The sequence below is a fragment of the Neophocaena asiaeorientalis genome, unplaced genomic scaffold (assembly GCF_003031525.2).
Source record: "Neophocaena asiaeorientalis asiaeorientalis breed wild unplaced genomic scaffold, Neophocaena_asiaeorientalis_V1.1 scaffold82, whole genome shotgun sequence".
In the NCBI taxonomy this organism is placed as follows: Eukaryota; Metazoa; Chordata; class Mammalia; order Artiodactyla; family Phocoenidae; genus Neophocaena; species Neophocaena asiaeorientalis.
This window is the reverse complement of record NW_020173068.1, coordinates 8,590,012-8,607,713: the sequence shown is the minus strand read 5'-3', so window position 1 is coordinate 8,607,713 and position 17,702 is coordinate 8,590,012.

The following is a 17,702-nucleotide window of genomic DNA, read 5'->3' as shown; positions in this document are numbered from 1 at the left end:
TTGAAGTAGATCTACAATGTTGTGTAAGTTTCAGGTGTACGGCAGAGATTCTGTTACATACATATACATATATACATATATATATACTTTTTCAGATTCTTTTCCATTATAGGTTGTTATAAGATATTGAATATAGTTTCCTATGCTATACAGTAGGTCCTTGTTGTTTATTTATTTTATATATATATATATATATGAATTTTATATATATATATTTATATATATATATTTTATATATAAAATGTATCAGTTAATCCCCAATTCCTAACTTATCCCTTCCCCTCTTCCCCTTTGGTAACCATAAGTTTGCTTTCTATATCTGTGAGTCTATTTCTGTTTTGTAAGTAAGGTCATTTGTATCACTTTTTTAAATTCAACAAAGAGGTGATATCATATGATATTTGTCTTTCTCTGACTTACTTCACTTAGTATGATAATCTGTAGGTCCATCCATGTTGCTGCAAATGGCATTATTTTGTTCTTTTTTATGGCAGAGTAGATGGTATATATGTACCACATCTTCTTTATCCATTCATCTGTCAGTGGACATTTAGGCTGCTTTCATGTCTTGGTATTGTAAACAGTGCTGTTGTGAACATTGGAGTGCATGTGCCTTTTTGAATTAGAGTTTTCATCTTTTCTGGACATATGCCCAGGAGTGAGATTGTTGGATCATATGGTAACTGTGGTTTTTTAAGGAACCTCCATACTGTTCTCCGCAGTGGCTGTATCAATTTACATTCTCACCGAGAGTGCAGGAGGGTTCCCTTTTCTCCACACCCTCTCCAGCATTTATTATTTGTACACTTTTTGATGATGGCCATTCTGACCAGTGTGAGGTGACGCCTCATTGTAGTTTTGATTTACATTGTATAGAAGACTTAATTCTATGCCAGGCCCTGAGCTAAGAGCCTACAATGAAATGCAGAGAGGAGACAAACAAGCACAGTTTTGTAATTCAGACAGAAGCAAATTATTAAAATTCATTCAAAACATTCACCGAGTACCTACTCTATGGCTTGTGCTGGTTGTTGAACCAGACAGATGGAGTCTCTGCCTTTGTGGAGCTTAAGTTTGAACATATTATCATATAATGTGATAAGTGTTGGGATGGCAGTACAGAGTTCCTGACTGAGTATTGGTGGGGCAAGTAATGGGGAGAAAGGAGAGCTAATAGGACTTGGTAATCAGCCTTCACTATGAACCTGAGTGATTCTTGGCTCCTGGTATCCATGCCTTTGTATAGCCCCTTCCCACATTGAATAGGGCTGACAGATATAGTCAATAGGATGTTGTGGAAATCATGGAGTATGGGTTCCAAGATGAAGACATAAAAAACATTGTTCCTCCTCATTGCTCTCTCTTGATCATTCATCAGGGATCCATGTTGTGAGGACACTCAAGCAGCCCTGGGGAGAGGCTTGCATGAATAATAACCAAGCCTCTTGCCAACAACCACCTCCAACTTGCCAGCCATGTGTGTGAGCCATCTTGGGAGTGGATCCTCCAGCCTCAGTCAAACCTTCAGGTAACTGCAGCCCTGGCCAAAATCTTGAATATAATCTCATGAGAGACCTTGAGCCAGAAACAGTCAACAAAATCACTCTTGAATTCCTGACCCATAGAAGTTGTGAAATAATAAATATTACTATTTTAAGCTCCTAAGTTTCAAGGTAATTTTTTTTCAGCATAGATAACTAGTACAGAGGAGATCAAGGAGGAGGGGTTGGATGCTAAAGTTTAAAAAAAGAATGAGACCTAGGGCTTCCCTGGTGGCGCAGTGGTTGAGAGTCCACCTGCCGATGCAGGGGACACGGGTTCGTGCCCCGGTCCGGGAAGATCCCACATGCCGCGGAGCGGCTGGGCCTGTGAGCCATGGCCGCTGAGCCTGCGCGTCCAGAGCCTGGGCTCCGCAACGGGAGAGGCCACAACAGTGAGAGGCCCGCGTACCGCAAAAAAAACAAAAAAAAAAAGAATGAGACCTAATCTTAGCCTCAAGGAGCTCACTCTCTCCTGGAGGACACAGACAGAAATAATTATAATTCACTCAACATCCACTAATCCCATACTATGTGAGATGATATGGAGGATCCAAATATGTATTATTTATTCATTCATTCAACGAATATTTATGGAGTTTCTGTTCTGGATCATACACTATGGAATCAGGAAGGCAATAGTGAGTAATTGGGTCCCTACCCTCACTGTGTTTACAGACCAGGGGTTATCTGACACCCTCATTAATCAATCACAAAGAAATGTATATTTATGAACCATGAGGTGTGTAAGGAGGAAATAAGAGGAAACCATGAGAGAATAAATAACATGGGAGTTACAATCAAGAAAAGGTGATCGGGGAAGGCCTCTCTGTGGAGGTAACATTTAAACTTAGAAACAAAGAATGAATAGGAATTTGCCAGGCACAAAAGGAATAAGCATGGTGGGAGGTGGAAAGGCTGTTGGAAAGGCTTGGCGCATAAGACAGTGGGGAGAAGCTGAGGCCTGAGAAGTACAGATATTTAGGCAACTTCCCTGTCAGTCCAGTGGTTAGGACTCGGTGCTTTCACTGCTGTAGGCCCGGGCCCAGGTTCCATCCCTGGTTGGGGAACTGAGATCCCACAAGCTGCGCTCGCCACAGTCAAAAAAAAAGAAAGGAAGGAGGGAAGGAGGGAGGAAAGAGTGAGAGAGAGGAAGGAAGCAAGGGAGGGAGGGAGGGAGGAAGGAAGGAAGGGAAGGAAGAAAAATAGAGAGAGACAGAGAAAGAAAGAAAGGAAGCAAGAAAAGAAGGGAGGCAGGGAGAGAGAGAGAAAGAAAGGAAGAACGAAAGAAAGGAAAAAAGAAAAGGAAGGAAGGAAAGAAAGGAAAAAAGAAAGGAAGAGAGAGAGAAAGAAAGGAAGCAAGGAAGGAAGAAAGGATGGGAGGGAGAGAGAGAGAAAGAAAGAAGGAAGGAAAGATACAGATATTTAGGACAAGACTTGGTATTTGTCCTGGAGGGGCTCACTGTGGGGTGTGAATGAGGAGGGTCATAGGAGACAGAGATGTCTTATATGTTGAATTGTGTCCCCGCAAAAAGATTTGTTAGAGAACTAACCCCAGTACCTCAGAATGTGATCATGTATGGAGACAGGGTCTTTGGAGAGGTAGTCAAATTAAAATGAGGTTATTAGGATGGGCCCTAATCCAATATGACTGGTGTCTTCATTAAACAGGGAAATTTGGACACGATGCACACGTAAGGGAGAATGCCATGTAAGAATGAAAGCAGAGATCAGGGTGATGCTTTTACAAGCCAGGGAACGCCAAAAATTGCAGCAAACCACTGGAAGCTACGGGAGAGGCATGGAACAGATTCCTGCCCGCAGTCCTCAGCCTTGATTTCCGATTCCTAGCCTCCAGAACTGTGGGAAAATAATTATCTGTTATCTAAGCCACCCAGTTTGTGGTACTGCGTTATGGCAGCCATAGCAAACTAATACAGATGTACAGGTGCTTTGAAACCTGTTACTATCTGTATCCAAATGTGAAAAATCCCCAGCATGGCTGCTGCAAGCACAGCTACTTTCTTACTCTCTGGAAGCTTCTGGAGGGATCCAGCTGAGTCTTAGTCATCTCCGTGCCCTGCATGGCTTCATTAGCACCACAGCATGGTGGAGCGCTCTGTGGCATGCTTGTTTCCATCCATAATATCTATGCGAGGCACACTGCTTGCACGATGAAAGAGAAAAAGTTGAAAAAGGCATGGTGTCTGCTCTGAGAAAATTTTCTAAACTAGATGAACACGACAGGGTGAACCAGTTTAAAATGATTAATTATAGCTGCCATCTATTGACTATTCATCAGGTGCGCAGCACTTTACATATATCAATATTCTCCCCCCAGCAAACCTGTAAGGCAGGTATTATTCCCATCTACAGATGAAGAAACCTAGGGCCGGAGAAGTTAAGCAACTTCCCCAAGTCCCCACAGAGACTGCACGCATAACCACCGTACTGCCCAACTAAGCTGTTCAAGCCAGATGAGCACTCCAGGCATGAGTGCTCTAGGATGAAGGGAAGCGTTAGCAGAGAATGAGGTATCTGGGAAGGCTTCATGAGGGAGGTGGCTCGATGTGGGTCCCAGATGATGGGCTGGATTTGGATATGGGCAAAGGAAAGTAGCGGCGCAAGACTTGCTTTTTCACCTCCTAGCCTTTGCCTTTGTTGGTGTCTTTGTCTGGAATGCTGTCTTCTCCCAGCTCTTTACAAGACAGGCTCATTCTCATACCTCAGGGCTCTGCCCAAATACTACTTTTCAGAAAGGGCTTCCGTGATCGTCCTTTCTAGCTAATTGTTTTTTCTAGAAATGGCTCCAGCAGTATTGCCCATCCCACAGGGGCTCTTCTGCCCCATGACTGCTTGGACCCATAGCGTACAGTGGAAGAGATGTTGTGTCCGTTTCAGGCATGGCACTTAACTGGCCTGGAAGTCAGTCACCATGTAAGAAGTGCGACCAGCCTGAGACCACTGAGCTGGGAGGAGCCCAAGCCACGTGGGGAGGAAGGGAATCAGAGGAGCATCAGATACCAGACCAGGGAGTGAAGAAGCCATCTTGGAGAGGTGGAAAGATGGACAGGTGTGTGGTAAAGCAAAGAGGGTAGAATGTTAACTGTAGAATCTAGGTGGTAGGTATAGCATGTGCTGTATAATTCTTTCAACTTTTTTTGTATGTTTGAAATTTTTCACTACAAGGTTGTGGGCAAAAAAGAAACCATCTTGGAAGTGGACTCCACAGCCTCAGCTGATACCACATGGAACAGAGATGAACCTCCCAGCCCAGTCTTTCCCAAATACCTGACCCACAAGATCATGATCTAAATAAATGGGTATTTTAAGCCACTAAGTTTTGGGGTATAGATTACAGAAATTCTCTTTCTAAGTAGACCTTCCTTACTTTTTATCACAGCTTCCTGCCTGTTTCTTTTATAACATTATCACAATCTGTAATTGTCTTATTTGCCTATTTATCATCAGTTTCTCCCCCTCTAGAATGTAAACTCTATTTCCTTTGTTCACTCCTGCCTCTCAGCACCTAGCACACTGCCTGGCACATGTAAGCTCAAATGAATGTTTGTTGAGTGACTGACTGGGACCAGGAGATGGAGCCTTTCTGAAGAGTACTAGAAGACAACATGGAATTCACAGAATAGGGGAAAAGCTGGTATTTGTCACTTCGGCTGCCCAAAATCTGAACCCCCATTTGTGGGAATCCCAAGAGGTAGGAAGAGGCAGATGGATGGGATGTACACACCCTCTCCTCAGTCCCTGCTGAAGCAAAGATGCTGAACTTAACCACGACCCATCAGAAGCCCCCACCCCAGGGAGCAATGCCAGCTGCAAGGGTCAGCCAGAGACTGTGGTGAGATTCGAGTCCAGGACCTTGTTCAGAGCAGGGATCTTGGCCACACCTGGCCTTGGGTGGGGTTCTTGCCTGAGCCCAGTTCTGCAGTGTTCCATCAACTCCTTCTCTGCCCTTAGGTTCAGCTCCAGGGAGAAACCAGGAATGCTGAGCATGGTACATCCTGATGAATCCAGAATGCAGGACCAAAACGAGGGGCCGCTTTCCTCCAAATGGTGAGGACATCTTCTACATGCCAGAAAGGCCAGCAATACATTCATTTCAGAACCAGCAGAGCCCAAGCAACAGTGGAGGCTCACCGCATTCTGGACTCTTTTTCTGGGCCTCCAGGAGCCTTCTAGCAGATAACCAACTTTGATAGTTCAAGGCCTGTCCTCTTGCTTTCTACAAGGTGTGAACTAAGGGCTGGATTCCACACTTGGGTGTCTATAAACCCATGGTACCCAGGTCCTATTCCTGTGCTGTAGGATCTTCCAGGAGCAGGTCTGCTACAAAGGAGGTGCAGTTCACATTTCAATGCTGGGCTCATTAGAGAGGTCATTAAACAGAATTTCCATCAGAAGGTAGATCACACGTCAACACCACAGAGGGTTTGCCCTTCCCAGGAAAATCCAAATGCTATAACTTGTTCTTGAGACCCAAGGTTTCCCACAGTTTTGAAATCTGAAAAGCTTTATCCAGCAGACATCCATTAAGTGCCAACTGTATGTCAGGGAAACACTGGAGACAAGATCTTGGGCTCTGGTGAGAGAGACAGACATAGACACTAACACAGTAGGATATTTTGAGTTCTACAAAGGAAGTGTGTGCAGAATGACGTAAGAACCCGGGAGAAGCATCAGACTCTGCCTTTGGCGATCATGGAGGGCTTCCCAGAGTAGGTGACATTCAATCTATAGGAGGAGATTACAACTGAAGCAAAGGTCCAAGCCGGAGCTCATACTTCCAAATCCCCCTGAGGAGTCCAGAGTCCAGAACTTCATCTCCCTGCTTCAGCCATGGAAGCAGCAAAAGCTTCACACGCAACCAGCATCTGGATGGTACTAATTACCTCCACGTTTATGAAGTGCCTCATTAAACTTGACTCAAACCAACAGCATAGTTGGCTCCCTGGGTTAAATCCACGCTAAATATTCAGTTACACACAGCACAAGCGAATCATATTTGGTGGGGTTCAGTTCACTTGTCCTGTGAAGGTGGTTTTCCAGCTGAATAATGATGCTGCCTTTTAATTGCGTGCTGTCTTCCTCCTGGGGGACTTTAGGTGGGACCATCTTCCCAGAGGGAGCCAGAAACTGGGTGTCGTCATCTCCATTTTATAGTTGCATGGACTCAGTCAAGAGATCTGGCCCCAGCCGCATAAACTGGAATCTTACTCCTCCCTCGGAGCCCAGCTCAAATTACCTCATCTTAAAAGATCTTTTGGTTCCCCCATCAGAATTTCCCTGCCATACATGACCCTGGAAGAAGCTGAGAGAAATGGCTGAGCGCTCACTGTGTACAGAGCTCTGTGATGGAGAGTTGACAGCATTCACTCACTTGATCTAACAACACTGAGGGTGTGTTCCCATTTCACAGCTGAGGAAACTCAGGCACAGAGAAGCTGAGTAATGGGTCTTGGATTACACAACTAATTAGTCAGGATTCAAACCCAGGCCTCTAAGCCCATTGTCTTAACCACACACAGTCCTGGCACATTCATTCATTCATTCAACAAGTATTAATTGAGCACCTATGGTACACCCAGTGCTTGCCAGGAGTATAGTACTTGCTAGGGATGCAGTAGGGAAGGAAACATGATCTTTGCCCTAACAAAGATTACCATCTAGCAGGGAAGACAGATGTGAAACACTTCCACAATCATTTAATTACATACCAGGCATCAGTCAATGTTAGCAGAATTTAACTGAACTAGCTAAGACATTAGCAGGGCAAGAAAAGAAATCAGGTCTCTGGATGGCTCTTTCTTGTCTGCAATGCAGGAGTCAGTCAACTCTTCCTTTCTTCTTAGATTCTGTAGCTAAGCAATGCCTACAGAGGCCCACAATTGCATTGGGAGTTTCCAGAAACCACTTCCCTCTCTGAATCACAGCTTTCCCAGTTGTAAAATGGGGATGAAAATAGCAAAAGACTGGAAGTAACCCAAATATCCATCAACAGGGGACCACTTAAAGAAGTGGTGGTACATCTACACCCTGGAATATGCAGCTATTAAAAAGCATGAGGCAATTCTAAATGCTGGAGAAGGATCGCTAAGACCTAGACCCCAGGGAGTCGGGTGACTTACTTTTTTTTGTCTTTTTTTTTTTTTGGTCGCGCCACATGTGGGTTCTTAGTTCCCTGACCAGGGACCGAACCCGTGGCCCCTGCATTGGAAGCATGGAGTCTTAACCACTGGAACACCAGCGAAGTCCAACTTACTCTTAATGTGTGCCATTTTATACCTTTAGAATTTTGCACTCTGTGCATGTACCTTATCAAAACATAAATTCAAGGACATTTTAATACAACATTTTGATGGGGATAAAAAAGCAGTCAAATAGCCAGACTCACATGGGCCCATTGGTGGTATTATTGTTAGTTTCAAAGGAGAGGTTAGATTTGGCAGCCCTTGGAAAATCTAAAACAATTAGAGCACATGTTGCTCCTAATGAGATGAGGGAGGAATAGGGGCCAAACGGAGAAGAAAGGAGGAGGAAATGAGGAGAAAAACGAAGAGGCCAGGCAGAGGCCAACAGAGAAAAAAATCCACAATTACTTTAGTGCCGCCGAGACCCCAAGGCAGCTGTGCTACCTGCTTCTTTCTAGCCAGCTGCCAGGTTGCCATGGTAATGCAATAGCCAGTGGTAAGCTTATTTATGATTCTGAAAACATTAAAAAAAAAAAAAAACCCACCAGCAAGCTGCAGATATGCAGCAGTGAGCAGAGAAGGTACCTGCATGAGAGGAGGCGTCAAGGTGACCTTCCTGGAGCTTGAGGTCCCCCCTTGAAAACTGGTGGGGTCAGCCTAGAGCAGTGGGCTGTAAACCTGAGCGTGTAGCCAAATCATCTGGAAGGCCGGTTAAAATGCTCCACCCATCCCCGGAGATTCAGATTCAATAGGTCTGGGCTGGGGCATTTCGAACAAGTTCCCAGGAGGTATGGAAACCGACGTTTGGGGACCACCACCCTAATGATCTCTAAAGGCCTCTCCAACTCAAGATTCCATGAGCTGTGGGCTCCAGCTCCCGCTCACCCTGAAATGGATACTGCTTAATTATTTAGGGGTAAAGCACATCCAGCCCCTCTATCAGCTCCTCTATTACCTAAGTAGTTACAACATCCTGACAGAGGACCCACGTGGGTTGTAAGGTAGCCCAAAGCACCTGGTGGGCCAAGGGCTTAGAGGTCAGTTTCCAAAGCCGAAGCCAGCAAGCACCTCATACGAGCAATTGCTTGGGAAGATGGGCCAGCGCTCCAGCTGTCTTTGCCAGAACTCTCTCATGGGGCCAGTTAACTGGGTGTGATGGCCAACAGGTGCCACTGGGCCAGAGGAAAGGCGTCTGTCAGTCAAGACTGTGGCTGAGCAAGGACCAGAGCTGGTGGGAGAGGATTTGAAAATGACAGAAGCCAAATCTTCAGGCACTATAATTTACCGCAGTGGGATTCTGATTCCCCACAGAAATGGAGGCAAGTAGACAAATCCAAACACCCAACCCCATCCAACGCACACAGCATCCCAAGTGAGAAAGTTCACGGCTGGGGCAGGATGCAATACTTGTGACAAGTCCCTTCAAATTCAGGATTTCTTGTACATTCAACAAATATTTTTAGAGCACCAGTGTTGTGCCAGACACTCTGCTGGGCGCTGCACACATGGGCGGTGGGCAAGAGTGGCCCCTGCCCTCATGGAGCCTACATTTAAGTAAAAGGAAACAGACGGTTCAGAGAATCAGATGGTTTAATGGTGCTGTGGTTACATAAGTGAATGATTTTGTACTTAGGAAATAATGCTTAAGTATATAAGGGTAAAGGGGCAAGATGTCTGCAACTTATTCTCAAGAAGCTCAGAAAAAAATAACAATCAATATATTATCTATACATGTATGATTATATTTAACACACACACACACAGAAAATGATACAGCAAATGTGACAAGATGTTAATTGTTGAATCTGGGCCAAAAAGTATACGGGAGGGAGTTCTTTGTATCATTCTTATTTTTCTGAAAGCTTGAAATTATTTCAAAACTAGAAATTTAAAAAAGGATCACATTCTGAAATTGCAACTTGTCCTTTCTCTTAGCATTACAGATTTTTCCAAAAGAACTTTTTTGTGTCAAATATTGATGTGTGGAAGTGAAGGAGCTGGTCTGCTGAACCAGGAGTAGTTTGAGATACTGAACTGTCATTTTTGCACCTTTGAATACTTTGCAGGCTGGCTTTGTATAAACGTATCCTCTGTTTTCCTATATGTTGTAAATATTTAGACCATAATTTCATTATAAGTAAGTGAATAAATATTCAAAAAAAATTTTAAAGGCTCACATAAATACATGACAAATTATAAACAGTGAAGAGTGCTTTTTTTTTTTGAAGTATGTAGTGGTGTAAGGACCTAAAGACAGAGTGGTTTGTCTTAGATAGGGAGGTCAAGGAGGGCTTCCTGGAGGTGGCAGGTTTGAACTGAGGTCTAAGTGAAAGTTGACCAGAGGAGGAGAGTTGCCTTCCAGGCAGAGGACACAGCTCCAGCAGAAGGTCTTCATGGGAGAGAGCAGAGCACACTGGAGGAACCAAGGGAAAGAAATCAGGGCAGCTGGAGCTGAGCGCTACACATCCTCTCCTTCCCAGCAGAATGGCAAGGAGCTGGGTCGGGGGCAGGGTTTCTGGAAAGGGCTGCTATTCGGGCCCAGGATGAGGTCTGTTTCGTTTCTCCCCTACCCTTTCCAGCTCACGTTCTCATGTATCTTCCTTTGGCTCCCCTCCGACCCCAGGTCTTAAGATTCTGCTTGAATGCAGCTCCCCAGGCCAAGGTCCAGAATCCCAGCGACATATGGCAATGTGAGCTGACAGCTTCTCACTGGCCCCTTCCCTTTAGCTCCATCTCAGCCCCAAATCCCTGGTTGCCATCCATCAACCCCTTTACCTGCCATAAAAAAACCCACTGGACTGTCATTTAAACTTATTTCTACAATTTGCTTCCTGGGTCTCAGGCAACCAGCTCCATCTGTGGATGGCTCTGTGCAGTTTCTATCTGGTTTCCATCCACCGCTGGTTTCCTGAGAGCTCATATGGAGCTGCCTTTTGGATTTCTTCCAGGGGCTCAGCCAAGTGCAACCCCAGGTGATTCTGAAGCATGAACCTGTATGATAAAAGCGTGGTGTCTCCATGGCATCCTTCATCTAGGTTAGCCACGCATTTTGCAGACATGAGGTAACATGGAACCAAACCCTGTTAACACTTTCTAAACTCCAGGGGATGAGCGCCATTTCATTAGTTGTTCATTGAATCACAGAATTAAGAACTTAAAAGGCAATTTTGAGATCCTGGGGTCTAACGCTCTCATGATGCACATCAGCTCAGAGAGGTGAAGTAACTTGGCCAAGGTTACAGAGCAAGTTTGTAGAGGAGCTGGGCCTATAAACCAGGTTTCCCGAAGCTCAGTGGAAAGACAGAGTCCAGTTAATGCACCAGGTAATAAACAATATACATGACCTCCCAGGAAGCTAACGTTCTTACAGCAGCAGCAAGGCAGTCCTTATCTAAGAAGTGAGCGGTCTGGAGAGGCTTGGTGGGAAACCGGCCCAATGAATCTGTCTCTTTACGTTTAACAGCTACTTGTTGTGTTATTTTTATCCGTTTGGTTTAACTTTAGACCCGGTTCCTATTTCACATTTAAGACCACAGGCCCTTGGGTGAGGAAAAGGAAGTCAGGAAGAAGATTCTTCTCGTTTGTATTCTGCAAACCTTTCCAGACTTTTTTTTTTTTTTCCTTTATAACATTTCCTTTCCAGGGCCCCCAAAGCTTCTCAAATCTCCTGCATTTCCAATCCCCTGTTCAGCCCTCACTGTAATTATTTTGGGAAAATTTAAATTCCTTATCGTGGCTTTGTGACAATACTGGCTCAGGATAAGCACATTCTGAGGTCTTGTCAAATTGCCCTCAGTAGGTTCACTTAATAGGAATTACCCTTAGATGTTTCTTTAAGTGTGATAATGGTATTGTGACGCTGTTAAAGAAAGAGCTCTTATCTTGTTGAGATACAGACTGAAATATTTATGGATTACGTGATATGAAGTCTGGGATTTGCTTCAAAATACTCTTGTGGGGAGAGGTCAAGAAAAACACACTCCCTTAATACACTGTTCTCCACTGCCTTTCTCTCGCAAGTTGGTTTTTTGCTGCATCTGCCCCTCCCCCAATCTATGAATCTGTTTATCTCATATCTGGAGATGGGATTTGCCTCCTGGGGTCACAGCAGAGAAGAGAATATATAGGTGCTGGAGCCAAAGAGGCTTAGATTCAAATCCCAGCCCCACCCTGATGAGCACAGGGACCAAGGACAAGGCATTTAAGTGTCTGTCTTAGTTCTAGTTTTTCCATCTGCACAGTGGAGATAATACATTGACAACAAAGAGCCTACTTTTCTAATTTGTTCTTTTCCTCCACTTTTTCCAATTCTGCCTCCACCTGCCCTGAAAATGTGTCTTCTCTCCAGGAACCCCACTTGGCGCTTAGCGGTTCCTCCCACCACCCCCACTGCCTCCTCTGTGCTGGCTCCCCGCACCCCCAGCCCAGATGGAGCTCCAGACTGGATCCAAGAGCCTGTTACCCACTTCCTCCTGGAGGCGCCTTGAGTCCGGAAAAACTCAACATTTGTAAATTGGAACTCATTGCTCTTCCTCCCAATCTGCCCCCCAAAGCATCCGATCAGCCCTCAAGGCCCCCAGCCCCTCCCCCTCCTCCCCCTCCCTCATCCCATCTACCTCAGGCCCGTGGTCCCATCTTCCAGAGAGCCCTCTCAAATCTACCTCAGGTGCCCCACCCACCCACCTCCTCGGTGGGCCTTGGCTCAGGCCCACAGACCTGGCCAGCTCTAAAAGCTTCCTACCCGGGCTCCTTCCCCGGGGCCTCTCTGCTTTCAGTCCCCCATCCAGGCTGCTGGCAAGACGCTCCTTCCAAAACCATCACTCTTGGGCTTGAAGGCCTCCCATGGGCTCTCTCCGCTGAGAAGAGAAAAGGCCCAAATTCCTTAGCAAGGTATTTGACACCCTGCACAGCTTGGCCTCCACTTATGGTTCCAGAATCGTCCTCTGCATTCCCTGCAGAGGAAGCACTAGGCCTGGGTTTCTCAGACTGCCATCTCTCACCTCTGCACCATAATCATCTGGGGCCTTGGTGGAAAATGCAGAACCCTGGGCCCTACCCCAGACAACTGCATCGGGGGTTCTAGGCCCGAAGCACACAAAAGCTGAGCCTCCTCACTGTAGCCACAGCAAACTGCTTGCCTGGATCATGCCTCCAGGCCTCTGTTCATGCTGTATCAATGCTTCCCATCTCTCCAAGGCCTAGCCTAAATGTCGTCTCCTCTGCAAAGCCTCTCCTGTTCCCCAGCAGAGTGAATTCCCCACCCACTCTGCTCCTATAACACCAGGCAGACACCTCTATTGTAGACCGTGTGTATCACACTGTATGTAATTATGTGTCTGCTGCCTGCCTGCCTTCCCAGCTAGAATGAAATCTCCACCAAAGCAAGTCCCCAGAATGCCTGGAGCCCCCGACACAGTGAATGGCACCCAGCAAGCACTTGATAAATATTAAGTAATTTAAATTGTATCTTACTATTTCTTGGCTCCTGGATCTCAAACACAATGCTTAGCTCCTGGCAAGGTTTTACTGCAATGATGTCTGATGGATGAATTATCAAAGGAAAGATGAGAGCCTGAAATGAATGATGGAAATATGTAAATAAACTAATGATGAATTTTCATCGTTGATTAGTATTCTGGAAAGCCTGTGTGTGCCTGAGACCATCTCTAACCTAAAGGATGTGTGAATCGGGTCCGACGTGAGCCCAGGACTTTTGGTTCCAGGTTCACTGCTGAAATCACCAAAGTTCTGATATTAATCAGAAATGTCACTGTCACCATGATGAGTGCCATGTGCAAAGTACAGGGCCATCTCCCATCACAACTTCCCTGGCATCAGCCATAGGAAATCCTCACTTATCACGCTTATTGTTCCACCTCACAGGGTCCACAGAGAGCCTACTGATACTGCTCAAAGGGAAATCTGATATCTGTCACGAGGAGCTGGCAGAAATCAGCCTTCAGATGCTGATTTCTGGAAAATTCCCTGGAGGTCCAGTGGTTAGGACTCTGCACTTTCACTGCCGAGGACCCGGGTTCGATCCCTGGTCGGGGAACTAAGATTCCCACAAGCTACACAGCATGGTCCCAAAAAAATGCTGAGGCTGGGGTAGCCGGTAGCACTGCTGGAGCGAGGGCAGTAAGGCTTGTCTGGAGGGAGACGGGTGCCGCTTCTAGCCCTGGCTTCCCCATTTACTGTCTGTGTGAGGTTGGACAATTTACCCAATGGCTCCAAGCCCAATGGCTTCTTCCACCATAAAATGAGATCACTTTATGCTCCTAACCCTTAAGGTTATTGAAGATCATGTATGTTACATGACTAGCACGTAGTAAGCATCAAGAGATGATACTCCTATGCTGCTGTGACCCAGGACAACTAGATTCCTGTAAACGATTGGGTGGCGCTGAGTGGGGCTGACCCAGAGGCTGGAATGACAGGAGCTAGGAAGCCAAGTCTCCACCATCCATTAGGGATGGATTCCCAGGTTAGAGGAGAATTCCAGGTCCAAGGGTGATGCTGAGTATGGATACAGATCTTCATTCTGCTCTGTAGCCTGGATGTTCAGAGAAAAAATGATGCAGGGTGAGGGAAGGCCAGGAGGATATGGCCAGATGGGGAGCTTTGGCCCCAGAGGGAAACCCCAGCAATTCTGCTTCCAGTCTGGAGTAAGGGCTCTTTGGCCAGGTTTGCTGCATCCACGACTAATGGAGCTCCCTTAACTGCCCTGTAACCACAGAGGGGAAGTGAAGCCATAACCCCGCCCCTGGCACTGGGCACTGATTTCAGATGGGAAACTGGAAACTAGAGTGCCAGGCGGGCCTTGGGTTTTTCCTATAGACACTCGACTTTCTCTCTCTGTGTCTGCAAGTCCTGTTGTCACTGAGATGCAACAACTCAGACTCCAAATGGGAAGGGGCCTCCCAAAAGATGTCTTCATCCTCACCGGGCCACGTTCTTGCCTGATGAGCCAGGCCCTAGGGAGGCTCCAAGGGCTGAGTTTTCTCCTTTGGGCTTCCTCCTGGGGATCCTGGGGCAGGGGCTGGGCTTGGGGATCACACAGCCTCTCCTAACTGGAAACACAGGTGAGAACCCAGGGAAGGACCTGGGCAGAGAAAGATGGGGAGCCTGGGTGGCTGAGGAGAGGATGGCCTGGTGGATGTAATTGACCTGGCCCCCTCGGTGCTCCCAGGCTTTCAAAACGGACAAAGCCCTGGTTTGGGGGCCTCTGGCTTTCTTCGCAAAGCCCGACACGGCCAATGACTAGGGAAGAGCGACATCTCCTGGCTGCCTGCAGCCATGGCCTTCCTCCCTGGTTGGAGAACCCCAGGGCGTTCTGAGACCATCTTCGGTGCGGTGCCGGATGCCTTTAGAATCCTGGAACAAAAGGGAATTTGGCCTCTGATTCAGTCGTCTAGGGTGGAGCCTAAGATTCTGCATTTCTAACAAGCTGCTGACACCACTGATCTAGGGACGGCACCTTGATTAGAAAGTTTTATATATGTCAACTATATCTCAATAAAGCTGGAAGAAACTAAAAGCTTTGGGGGGTTCAGATATGAATCAGATCTGGTCCCAGACATCCCAAGGGTCTCAGAGAAGGAGTTGCTTTACCACATATAAAATCTATGAATCACAAGGCAAGACCAGTAGGGAATGCTTCTTGGAGAGGCGGGATCCAAAGGGTGCTTTGAAGGGTGGTCACATAGATCTTCACCAAGGAGAGCCTGCCTGAAGGATCAGCTGGGAACAGCCTTCCTGTGCCTCATGCCTGGCACCTGCGTTGTGTCTACCAACCCAGAAAACCAACCTGACTAACAGCCATAATAACTGACTTGGGGCAGGCCCAAAGATTCCAAGCAAGGTGACTGTTTAAAATACTCACGTGAGTAACATTTCTGAGCGACCCAGAGTCACTTAACTGATTTGCTAAGTATAACCGACTTTACCTCTTAAAAAGAACTCTTCTAATGACCTTCCCAAATGCAGACTTTTCCAGAAAGAGATGAACCTCTAACGGTGATTGGATCACCCTCCAATCACAGGCCCTTCTGCTTGGGTAGGACGTGAAGTAGGAGAAAGGACCGCACTGGCCCTGTGTCACAGAAGGGGAAACTGAGGCTCAGGGAAGTCGCCTCACTTTGCCTGAGGCCACCCAGCAAGGCCAACCACTAGCCCCTCACTCTGACACAGCACTCATGAGAACTCCTGTGCCATCTGCTGCCGCTGACTCCATAAAAACAGTCCCAGAAGGCGTGGAGTGGGGGGGCAGGGGGTGTCAAGAGAATCTGGGAGTCTGGGGTCCAGGCCTTCCGTCCCTGCACGGTGGCCTCAGGCTGGGAACGCTGCCATCATCCAGGGAGGGCAATGAAAGCAGCTTTTACAAAGCAAGGTCTGAGGCCCTCGGACAGGCCCCCTTTGTCGACTTCCTCTGTCCTCCCCACCCCCAAGCCCCTCGCCTCCAGCATCACCCTCTTTGAATGGCTGGCTCCAGCACACTGCAAATTTGCAACACAAATGCACGGCTTGTCTCTCGGTGGAGCCTCACTGCCCCAGCCTTTTGGAGCCTTTTAAAGCCAACCTTTCTCTGGGGCGCTTTCTTTCCACAGCTCAAGCCCCCAACCCTTAACACACAGGCCCGATCTCGCTAATTAACGCTGGATGAAAACCCATCCTGGGAAGAGAGCCGGGTGGTGAGCGAGCTGTTCCCACCCCTCTCGGAGGATGAGGACGGAACTGGTGGAGAGGGCTGGGCTCTCAGTCTCAAGGCTCGTCCTCGCTTCCTCCCTTCAGCCTCTTCCTTGATGGGTTTAAGAATTTACAGCAAGTTAAGCTCATCACCCAGGATGGCTCCCAGCTCTCCCTGCCCGGCTTTCAGAGCTCAGCTCTGATCGTAAGAACTACAGTAACAGTTGACACTGGCCAAGTGTACCAGACACTTTACAAGCATATTTCTGATCCTCACAACAACCCGGGGAGGCAGGTATTATGGTGCCCACTGTACAGATGTGGTAACTGAGGCTCAGAGCTATTAAACACTTAGTGTGTCCCTCTCTAGGTCTACCTGCCTGAGGAGATGGTGGCACAACTGGATAAACTTATGAAAACTCATTGAACCGTAGACTTCAAACAGATGACTTTTATGATGTGTGAATTGTACTTCAACAAAACCATTAAAGTTCTTTAAAAAAAAAAAAACAACAGTAGGAAAATAAGAAGTGGTGGACCATGGAACGTTAGCTTGTTGTGGAGCACTGAATTTGCAAGTCAGAAATCTCTGAGTCCTGGCTCTACCACTGCCCAGCTGTGTGACTATGGGAAAGTGGGCAGCCTCTTTGGGCCTGTTTCCTCATTTATAACAACAACAACGATAGCAGTGGTAAGAGCTAATTTATGAGACTTACTCTATTCCAGGCCTGTACCTTATCCACTGTCACATTTAATCCTCACCCAACAGCCTCATGAGCCTCACTCCCACTTTACAGATTAGGAAACTGAGATCAAGCATGAAGTCTTCAGCTCAATCTCTGGAACAGAGCTTCAGCTGGGGTTGAATTATGAGTCCCATGGTTTCTTCAGCCAATTCTGTGTGTCCTATATCTGTCCCCTGGCCTTGTGACCATTCTGGGCGCCCAGCTCTCTGTGGTCCCCACCTTGTGTTGGCTGAGATAACCTCACACCTTCTGACTGTAGGAGAGCCCATTGCCCTGGGGGCTCCCAACTCCTCCATCTACCACCTGCTGCTGTGACCTGTCAGCCTATTCTTAGTCCCTGGGGATCTGGCCTGACCTGACCACTTTGTGTCCAGGCCTTCAGGGCGACATGACACTCAGTCCCTGCTTCTCTGGGGAACAACCCATGTTTGCCAAGAACATGGCTCAGGGCAAGCTAAGAAACTGGATCACAAATGTCACTGCTAGGAGCTTCCTCCAGACATTACTGGTTCTTAGTGTGAACCATA